At 37.0% G+C, this 11,643-nt stretch overlaps 1 long non-coding RNA gene across 3 annotated transcripts; it reads left to right on the top strand.

Annotated features, from left to right (window-relative positions):
* The first annotated feature begins 8,451 nt into the window (after positions 1 to 8,451).
* On the top strand, positions 8,452 to 11,413 carry LOC110881696. Of its 3 annotated transcripts, none has more exons than XR_004870177.1 (3): positions 8,454 to 9,227; positions 9,350 to 10,703; positions 11,231 to 11,413. It is a non-coding gene; the product is annotated as an uncharacterized LOC110881696 (long non-coding RNA). The 3 variants fall into 3 exon arrangements; XR_004870178.1 differs by having other exon boundaries at positions 8,461 to 9,542; positions 10,546 to 10,703; XR_004870176.1 differs by having other exon boundaries at positions 8,452 to 10,703.
* The last annotated feature ends 230 nt before the right edge of the window (positions 11,414 to 11,643 follow it).

Below are 11,643 nucleotides of genomic sequence, written 5' to 3'. Positions count from 1 at the left end.
CCCGCGGCTCCTGAAACGGGTCAAACCGGGTCGGGGGCCGTGACAGAAATGAGGTGGTATCAGAGCCACTGAGTTAAGCTAATTAAGTATTTAGAGATACTTAATTTTTCCTGATTACTATTATGTGATTATGTGTTTTATTAAACTGATTATTTGTTAGTTACAGTATGGGTAAGCAAAAGCTGCAAGATATCTATCTTAAATTAGATAGGTCAGTCTATGAAGAGGGAAGTTCATCTTCAAAACTCCCTACAATTCCTGAAGAAGGAATATTTGTGCGAAAGGCACAATATGAGAATCCGCTTTCTCCTAGAAAAAGGAGTATAATTATTAAGAAAAGTAAAGAGCAAATCCGAGAAAAGAGGATTAGAAAGGAAACCCAGGAATTAATCAATAAATCACCTTGGGAAGACAAGCTAGATGAGAAATGGGCAAATTTGTATATGCTAGCTACAGTAGCAGAACATGCAAATCTTTAAAAACCCTAAGTCTAGTAACAGCACTTCCCAGTAAATAAATAAATAAATCCGAGTGTGTTCTTTCCTGTTATTTGTACAAATAGTGTGCAATAAAACTTCAATGTTTATTTGTTAAACTTTGTTCCAAAGTTTTAACTTAGTATTTTGTGCATTTTATATGCTACACAGCATGAGTGAGATATCTGAAGCTTTTCAGAACCTCAATCTGTACCCGGTGAATATAGAAGTTTCCCAAGATTTTACTGGATACTTTGCTGATGTGGAACAACCTGTAGAATTCAATGCTCCACCTTTGACAAAGCCAAAACGAAAGAAAAGAAAGAATTATGTCTGGGGAAGTCGTATCCGTAGGAAAAAGCCAGTTCCGAAACTTCCTAAAATAAACAACCCTTTAGAAAAAGGAAAAGAAATTGTAATCAAGGAGAGTTCCAAACCGCAAGAGATGGAAACTGAAGTTAGGAAGGATTCTAGGCAAATGGAAATACAGTTTGAGGAATATTCTAAGGAGATAGAAATGGAAGTAGGACAAGGTTCTAGACCAACTAAGGTAGAGATCGGAGAGAGTTCCAACCGAAACCAGGGAACAACTTTTCAAGATGAAATAAATTTTCTATTGGAAAGTTGTGAGACTATTCAACCTGCCAATACTAATATTTTTACCTATCCTGCTGAAAATCCACTCCTTATGAATCTTGAACCAGCAATCCCAGAACCAATAGTTCACTATCAACCTGTAGAAATGGACGAATGGTGGACGAATGATTGGCAATTTCAAAATATTGTCAACGACCCTTATTCCTTTTTTTCCACAATTCGATCCAGAACCCCTACCTAATCCACCAATGAGTAACGAGAATATGGCTGAACTTCGCCATTACGGTGAAGAATTGATGGATGCAGGAAATAGAATCAGGGAGATAGGGGGACAAATTGCCTGGAAGTATGATGAAAGGGAACTTCGTTTTTAGGACGACAATAGGAAGATGGTAAAACTATAGATGTGTAATAGTAAAAGTAAATAGTGAAATCAGTCTGTAACATAACTCCGAATAAAACTTTGTAAAATATTGGTATGTATTGATGCATACTATAACCAATATAAAATGAAATCGAAGAATCGATAGTTTTGACTATACGTATATTATAAATTGTCTGATTGTTTGTATATAATTGCTATTTATCAGATACTAATAAAAACTATATATATTATCAGATGGCAAATATTGGTAATGAACCAGTAAATGAGGTTAATCAGTCGGAGCAACATCCAGGGGATCAATATATGACTAGACAAGATATTGAAAATATTGTTGCTCAAGGGATAGCCAATGCTATTCCAGCATTTGTTGCTGCTGTAAAAAGTCCAATCGAACCGCAACATATCGTTCCTAGTAAACGTACTTCTGAAGATAACTTCAGTAATAGTATAAACGGGGGCAATAATCATGTTAATCATGATAATGAATCTCAGCACACGCCGCTCCCTAAGAAACTGAAAGCCACAACACCTGGTTGCACTTTCAAAGAATTCCTTGCTTGTAAACCCACTGAATTTGCAGGCAATGAAGGGGCAACTGCATCACTGCGTTGGTTAGAGAAAACCGAAGCAGTAATTGCAATAAGTAAGTGTGCCAAAGATGATCAGGTCATGTACGCATCAAATCTTTTTAAAGAAGGAGCACTTGAATGGTGGAACACTGTGTTACAAGCTAAAGGAAGAAATAGGGCTTATGCTATGACTTGGGAAGAATTTAAGAATATCGTAGAAAGAAAATTCTGTCCTGAGTATGAAAAGGAACAAATGGCAATAAGTTCCTAACTTATCAGATGTTAGGTGTGGATTGTCGTGGTTATACTTCGACATTCTTTGAATATGCTAGAGTGGTACCAACACTGGCTTCGCCAGAACCGGTACTCATTTCTCGCTATATTTGGGGATTAATTAGCGAAATTCGAAATATCGTTAAGGCTGCGAGACCTCGCACTATTGACAATGCAGTAGAATTAGCTAACACCCTAACCGATGAACTGATACGCACAAGAGATGAAGACAGAAAGAAGGAAATAGCTCAGAAAATTACCCAAGTATTTAGGGTGGGTAATAATAGTAATTTCAAGAAAAGAGGAGCAGGGCAATCTTCAGCACAGCCATTCTGCAAAATTTGCAAAAAGAAACATTTTGGAAAATGTAACAAACTTTGCAATTTTTGCAAAATGATAGGACATCGTGAAGAAAACTGCAGAAAGAAATCCATAATTTGTTACAATTATGGAGAAGCCGGACATTTCAAAACAGAATGTCCTAAGTTAGCCAAACCAGTAGATAACAAACCCAATGCAACTGAAGGAGCTACTAAGAAGAATGCCAGAGCATTTCAGCTAACCACTCAAGAAGCAGAGCTCATTCCAGATGTGATAGCCGGTACGTTTTTAGTTCACGACGTTTATGCAAAAGTATTGTTTGACTCTGGTGCAAACCAAAGTTTTATAAATATTTCATTCTGCCAAGCTCTTAAGTTACCCTTAACTACCATTAGGCAGATTTTTATAGTCGAAACCGCAGATGGGAATTCAGTAAAAATCAATCAGGTTTTGCAAGAAGTAGAAATAGAACTTTCAGGTCATAAATTTGCTGCAAACCTATTACCTATGAAATTAGCTGAATTTGATGTTGTGTTAGGAATGGATTGGTTAGTAGCCAACCATGCTCAAATCATTTGTGATAAAAACTCTACAGAAATTCAAGCACCTACTGGAGAAGTAATCATGATTACAGGAGATAAACCTCGAAAGCCACTGAAGTTCATATCAGTAATGAAAGTTGCTAATTATGAACGAAAACAAGGAATAGTATATATGATTTCAGTAATCATTAGTACTAAAGGTAAAGAACTTAAGGAAATTCCTGTAGTCTCAGAATACCCAGATATATTTCCAGAAGATTTACCTGGATTACCACCAGATAGGGAGGTAGAATTTAGAATTCATCTAATTCCAGGAACTACACCGATAGCCAAGGCACCTTATCGATTAGCTCCTACCGAAATGTTAGAATTGAAGAAGCAATTAGATGAATTACTAAGCAAAGGATTTATACAACCTAGTTCATCCCCTTGGGGTGCACCAGTGTTGTTTGTGAAAAAGAAAGATGGATCGATGAGAATGTGTATCGATAATAGAGAGTTAAATAAGGTTACAATTAAGAATCGATACCCATTACCTAGGATTGATGATCTTTTTGATCAATTGCAAGGCGCTAAGTACTTTTCTAAGATAGATTTGCGTTCCGGATATCATCAATTAAAGGTTCAAGAAGAAGACATACCTAAAACTGCTTTTAGAACTAGGTATGGACACTATGAGTTTACAGTCATGCCCTTTGGGTTAACTAATGCACCTGCAGCATTCATGGACATGATGAACACAATCTGTAAACCATATTTGGATAAATTTGTAATTGTTTTCATAGACGATATACTTATTTATTCAAAAAGTCAGGGCGAACATTGTCAGCACCTGCATGCACTCTTAACTTTGTTAAGAAAAGAAAAATTGTATGCTAAATTCTCAAAGTGTGAATTTTGGCTACAAGAAGTGCAATTCTTAGGACACATGGTGAATCATGAAGGTATTCACGTAGATCCTGCTAAGATAGAAGCAATTACCAATTGGAAGGTTCCGCAAACCGCAATGGAAATTAGAAGTTTTATAGGTTTAGCCGGATATTATAGACGGTTTATTAAGGATTTTTCTAAGATAGCTGTACCGTTAACTAAGCTAAACTGTAAAGCCATTAAGTTTGAATGGGGATCTAAACAAGAAGAAACCTTTAGCATGGAAAGGTTAGCCAAGTTGTATGTGGATGAAGTAGTATCCTTACATGGAGTCCCACTCTTCATTGTATCAGATAGAGATAGTCGTTTCACTTCCCGTTTCTGGACAAGTTTCCAAGAAGCAATGGGAACCCGACTCAATCTAAGTACCGCATATCATCCACAAACAGACGGACAAAGTGAAAGGATAATCCAAACTTTAGAAGACATGCTCCGCGCATGTGTAATTGACTTTGGTGGTAATTGGGATAACCATTTACCATTAATTGAATTCTCCTATAATAATAGTTATCACTCAAGCATCGAAGCCGCTCCATTCGAAGCACTGTATGGAAGCAAGTGCAGAACTCCCGTATGTTGGGCAGAAATAGGAGAAAGTCAATTATCAGGTCCAGAAATCGTACAAGAAACCACAGACAAGATAACTCAAATTAAGGAAAGGTTGAAAACAGCCAGAGATCGCCAGAAAAGCTATGCAGACAATCGCCGCAAGCCACTAGAATTCCGGATAGGAGACAAAGTACTATTGAAAGTATCTCCTTGGAAAGGAGTAGTACGATTCGGTAAGAAAGGAAAACTGAGTCCAAGATATGTTGGACCATTCCTAGTGATCCAACGAATAGGACCAGTAGCTTATCGCTTACAACTACCAGAAGAATTAGCTGGAGTACATGATGTATTTCATGTATCCAATCTTAAGAAATGTCTATCAGACGAATCCCTGGTAGTACCTCTTCAAGATGTGGAGGTAAATGAAAAGCTGAAATTCATAGAGAAACCCTTACAAATAGAAGATCGAAAAGTCAAGTTTCTCAAACACAAGCGACTAGTACTGGTGAAAGTCAAATGGAATTCAAAGAGAGGACCAGAGTATACTTGGGAACTGGAGTCAGAAATGAAGCGGAAATACCCTCATCTATTTCAATAAATCTCGAGGACGAGATTTTTCTTAAGGTGGGGAGGATGTAACAATTCTCATTAAAATCCATAATTAGGATGATAATTAGATAATAAGGAAACCCTAATTGAGACACCCAAGTAATTCTGCACTAACCCTAAAATTTTCAGAACAATCGGAATCAGGATCAGGGCCCCTAAAACTCAAGGGGGGTAATACCTAGTTGATAATTATCTAATTAAATTGCTGTCACAATTGAAATTTGATTTTTAGATGATTCATGCAAGCTAGTCCCGAACCCAGCTAGTCTATGTAATTAGACTGCACCCTTTACGGACCGTAAAGGGAAATGCCATACGGTCCGTAAGCCTGTCCAAAAATCAGTATAAATAGCAGACATTGGCACTTGCTTTCTGGAATTAAAACGACGGCCAAAAGCCTTCTGTACGTCGAGATATCATAGTATTATTACAATTAAACACACACTGATCACGAAGTGCTGCCACAAAACAGGGTAATCACTCGATCGCTATTACGATTCATTTTCCGACTGATCAATATATCCAATGGATGTTTAAGTGCCGCCCATATTAGGGTGATACTTTGTCGTTCGTCGTTAAATCGATGGATGTTTAAGTATCGCACTTTGTCGTTCGTTGTGAGAATTTGATCTCGTGAGTTATCGTAACTGCTGTATTGATCACTAACCCGGTTTTGTGTGCATTATTATTAAATTAGGTTAACAAGGCTAATCCATATTCTATCCGTGTTAAATCTGCAATGTGAGTCATTCTCTTTTTATTAACTGTTTTACAATACTCCAAATTATTTTCCAGAATTATAAATTACAGTGATTAAGTTTATGTAATCACCAAATTACAGCCAGTATGTGGGGTATTATGCACATTACTACTGTTTTAATCACATTAGGTGGGCGAACCTAAAATTAAGTGATATACGTCATTCATTGGGGCAGCCAATGGTGATATGACCACAGTCACAGATCCGGTCGAGTGACAAATACTGTGGGTAGTTGGTAGATATCAGAAACATATGTAAAAACTCTTAATACTGTAAATTATAATCAATGTGTCGTTTTCAGTAAACTGAATGATTCACTCAGTATTTCCCGCTGACAAAATCTTTTTCAAACACGTTTCAGGTGATCTATTGTAATTCAGGAAAAGTGCTGGGAAAGCAGTGGAGGCTTAAAATAGTGGCTCATTATAAAATAAAGAAATATGTTTTGTAAAAATAAGGATTTCTCAGTGAAACCATGTTATTGTAAATTATCGGGGCTTTATCCCGAGTTGTGAAATAAAATAATCGGGAAAAGTTTTTAGCTTTAAAACGATCCTAACGATAAAATTCCGCTGCTAAAATCACATAATTAAATATCACGGGATTTCTGTCCCGCGGCTCCTGAAACGGGTCAAACCGGGTCGGAGGCCGTGACAACAACCCTTAAGGTGACCGTAATTTTGATACCCTAGATGGAGATTTAATCAAGGTTAGGCAATGCAATTTCACTGTTACAGATTGCAAAGCCCACATACTAGTTTACTTTGATAAGGTGTGTCCTAGTTTATCGTGGTAAGGTTTTCTAAGAACCATAATCATCCGCTTGTTGAGCCTTTTAACCGTGACCTAACCAAAGCTGTTAGAAAACTACCATTTGCTTCGAAACAGTTTATTCACAATATGAGTTTAAACCGAATTGGTCCTATTGTTGCCCATCGTTGCTTAGTGTCCATGATGGGTGGACACCACAACGTTCATGGAACTTCTGACTTCAAAAACTTTAGCTAAATGGTGAGGCTATTTATCGGGGATTGTGATGCACCACTTTTCATTGATCGGTTGAAGGATAGAGCGGATAGCCTACCAGATTTCAATTATGAGTTTTCATTGGAGAAGGGGAAGTTGAGGTCGGTTTTTTTGGGCCAATGAAATTTCGAAGATTAACTATGAGGCTTTTGGCGACGTTTTATCATTTGATGCAACATACCACACAAATAAGTAAGTGAAACAATTTTTTTTCATGTAACAATCATATATATAGTTACCCTTTTTTAATTGGTTAATAATATAACACATATTATCTCCCCCATTTTTTCGTGTAGGTACAACATGATTTTTGTTCCTTTCACTGGGGTTGTCACCCACAAAGAGTGTGTCACGTTTGTTCATATTTTATTTCTTCAATTGTTTGATCTTTTAAACATTTGTTGTTGATGTTTTAGAAAGTAGTGTGCATATCACATATTCATATTTTATGTTATTATTACACTTAGTACTACATTTTATAAGGGGCTAGTTAACGTATAAAAGGCTTTTGACGTGCAATCAGTACATGACCACCAATATAACGTGCGTAATTATGCAAACAACGTGTGTAGTAAGGGTTTAAATCAACCCATGCATAATTATGCAAATAATGGTAATTATGTATTATAACGTGCGTAACTATATAAAGTTAATTACTATTGTGCCACCGCGAGAAGGCCTAGATTAGATCAGATGTGCGGTTGAGATGCTCGCGTACGCATCATATGATAAGATGGCCTTTAATTTTAAACTTTCACTATATAACTATATATACTCAACTTTTTCTATAATTTACTTCATGTATTATTTTGTTTTAGATTTTCTACTTTGATCAATAATATGCAACTGTTTGCTAGGAGAGAAAGAAACAAACCCTAAAAACCGTAATTTTAGTTTTCTTGAATTTTCTTCTATAAAAATTGAAGTTAAAAATAAAAGATAGCCCGTGGGTAAGTGGTTTTATTGATTTCTTAATAGAATTTCCATTATTTCGTATGCCAACATAATACATTAATACCATCTTAAATCTTAAACCCTAAACCCCGAGACAATATAAGAATGAAGTGTATTACGTTGAAAAATCAGTATGATATTTCGTTTCCATCCCTATAATCTTTATAGTGTAAATAATTTATCCCTGAATCCTTCCATCATACCAAAAAATACAATTATTATTATAACCAAATCCTTCCATCATACCAAAAAATACAACTTTTATTACAACCAAATTATATTATATACATATTAATAAATGAAGTGAATGAACAGTGTTAAACGATGGTTAAACCGTTTATTAATAAATGAAGTGAATGAACAGTGTTAAACGATGGTTAAACCGTTTAAAAGTTTTGGATGGCAAACTGAGCCAAAGACCTGCTGGCACCTCTTCATTCAACCATAGGTAAAGGGATGGGTGGTTTTCTGGTGGCATTTGATGTGTGTGCCACGTTGCTTCTTACACACGTGTTAAGGGGGGCTTGCTTCCCCAAATTTCTAACCTCCTGATTGTTTAAATCTATCACTGATAGAGAAAGAACTGAAAGAGAGAGAGAGAGAGGGGGGGGGAGAGAGAGGTTTCTGCTAGACAGAGAGAGATCAGAGAAGATATGCGTCATAGTAGACAGAGAGACAGGGTAGGGTGCTTCCACATCTCTGACGACATAGACGGTGGTTAAACCGTCAGAATGGGTGAGAACCCGGTGCCGGGTTCTCTGGCGGTGAGAGACTTAGGGTTTCTAGGGTTCCGACGGGGTTCGGTGAGAACTTGGTGACCTGAACTAGGTATGCATGTATCCTTTATAGTTAGATCGGGTCATGGTTGTGGTTTACAACGGTGGTGGTGATAGGGACGTGGTGGAAACCGGTCACGGATAGGGTAGAGACACGTCTGAATAGGAGAGAAATAGAGTAGAGAGAGGCGACTGTTAGGGCAAGGGTTTCACCATCGAAGAAGTAGGGCTATCTGACGGAAATCGCCAGTAGGAGCTCAACTGCTGAAGTCGAAGGAGAAAGGAACGGTGAAGGTGCCGTTGTAGGTTTAAGAGATAAAACATCCGATGCCAGCGCAGAAGTTAGTGAAAACGATGGTGCTGAAGCCGGAGATTTACCGAATCAGATCCGTACATCTGTGGCCTTAAACGCTTCAACCGGCGGTGCAAACACCGTGAATCCTTTTGCCGTTGCTATCTGGTAATCTTTAAACACTCATGTCTCAGTAATCAGCTTCACAAACGTTCATTTTTTCATGTCAAGATTTTTCATATCCATGTAAGGTTTATTTTGTACTACACACATTTAATGTTGTATTTTAGGTTATGGTGATAGTAGCAGCGGTTTCAGGTGATGGGTGGTAAGGGTGGCGTTTAGTTCAAGATGGCGGGGGCATAGTGGTGGGGTGGCGGTTTCAGGAGGCTAGAGAGAGAGATGTGGGCGGATAGAGTGTTTCTTTTGGATAACGACCTGGCCTAATTCGTAAGCGCCACTGCCGTCAGAGGTTGTTGATAGGTATGTTGACTAATTATTTGAGATTTGTCAAAGATTGGTGAATTTTGGTGAAGACTTACAAAATTAGCTTAGTGTGTATTGATGTTGCTGCTATTCTTTTGAATCCATTGGAAGTATGCCTTTTAATGGATTATTTATCACCCTCTTATTTTATACTTGCTTTGGGTTGTCTGGGATTTGATTCCTAATTCGTATTTGTTGTGTTGGTTTACACAATATTAGACGATTTACTAAATCTCAAATGAGACAAGTTTGAGCAGATCTAGGCGTTATTTCAAGAGCAGAAGGGTATGTTTTCAGTGTTTAACTTTATTACATGTTCACGTTTACACAATATTAGACGATTTGCTAAATCTCAAAGGTGTGTTGGTTAATATTGGCTGTTTTTTCTTAATTTTTTATGGCGGTGGGTCGGCAGTTTTTGAGATGGGGAACACCAAAGTCGGTGTTGGACTTTATGTTAACCTAGAGTGCGGGTGGGTCGGGTTGGTTTAGAATGGTACAGTTTGCGGGTCGGGTCGGCAAGGGACAGTGCGAGTCGGCTATGGTTTGGGTCAGTTCAGAACAATGGAGGTCGGCGGCGGTTCGATTCAGAATTTGGTGAATGAGGTTGTACAAATGCACAATTTAACATTTTTACTAGGACCTTGGATGGAACTTAGTTTATTGGGCCATCTGAATTTAGCATTCGGTTTGGTAGTACGTATGTCTTGATGAGGCTTTCTTTGTTAAAGTGTTTCATAGTACTAAATGACTTTTATTCTGAATTAAGTTGCATATTTTTTTTCCTGTTGAGCCGTCTATAGTTTTATTTTCCTGTCAATATTTAATACCTAGAAGTGAAAGTATTTCATCTATTTGAAATAGCTGGGTCTTTTTTTTATCATGGATCTATGACAGATTCGATAATGTTCTTTATCGTTACTAAACTTTTCATCTGGTTTTGATTTTGCATTGTATTGTATTTATTGACAGCTCCTAATGTATTCGATCTTCTTTATAGATTTAATATTTGCAGGTTTGGGATTTTGCAATCTTAAGTAATCTTAAACTTGCATATTCATTGAGCGGATTATTGCTTTGAGGTGCATGCATAGGATATGACCGAAATATATAATCAAGGAGGACACACATGCCTTCCGGTGTTTGTACTATGGTCAGGTATTCGAGTTGTACCCCTGTCCTATTCATGTTTAAAAAAGTGATGTTTTGTTTTACGATACAGTGACTAATATCTGTTTTTTGGCTAAACTAACATGTTTGGCTAGAAAACCATGCGTTTGTTAGTTCTTATTTGTAATTACATGATTTATATACAGCTTAAGACTGCCTTCATTAGATCAACTATATTGATAAAAATTAAATTGGGCAAAATGAGGGCTGAGTTCGCTTTTGTAACGGGTCAAATTGAGTAATTTTAGGTATATGTTGAAATGGGTCGGGTGACCCACAAAATATAAGGTCAACATGATTTTAGGTTATTTTAGTGACTTCATTTTTGTGTGAAATAATTCCGGAGGCTTTACGAATAGAAATTACACCTAGGTGACTTTAAATTTTTTAACCAACCTGACCCATCTGATGGTGTTTTATCTATGATTTTTTATGCGATACTAGAAATTAATTTACCGAACACTTATAGTTATATATGATTTTGTCATTTAATTACTCAATGTTTTGATTAATAGTGTAAAATTGCGGGAACAACAAATATGGCACCGGGAGGAGAAAGGATTGATTAGTATTCTGTCAGTTCGAGATGATGCAGAAACAACGCGAGTGGATCCTATTGTCAATGTTTACTTTATCGTATATATTTGTTTCTTTGACAACTATGTTTTTATCTACGTCTTGGTATAATTTTTTCCTGAGATCGTGTTATGTCATCAAATAGAGAACAATTCGGTTTACGCGCCGTAACGTGGGTAGGATTTAACACTAGTATGTATAATTTATAACTAACCTCTTCTCATTTCATTATCTTTTAAAACATGATGGAGTTAGCATGAATGATTTGGTTTGTGGGTGATTTTTGAAATTTATTTGATTTAGGGAGTCCGCTCCCCCACAAGCAGACATAAGGAAATGACATATGTGGTAA

Source organism: Helianthus annuus, chromosome 10 (genome assembly GCF_002127325.2).
Source record: "Helianthus annuus cultivar XRQ/B chromosome 10, HanXRQr2.0-SUNRISE, whole genome shotgun sequence".
Taxonomy (NCBI): domain Eukaryota; kingdom Viridiplantae; phylum Streptophyta; class Magnoliopsida; order Asterales; family Asteraceae; genus Helianthus; species Helianthus annuus.
This window is presented reverse-complemented; position numbering and strand designations above follow the sequence as displayed.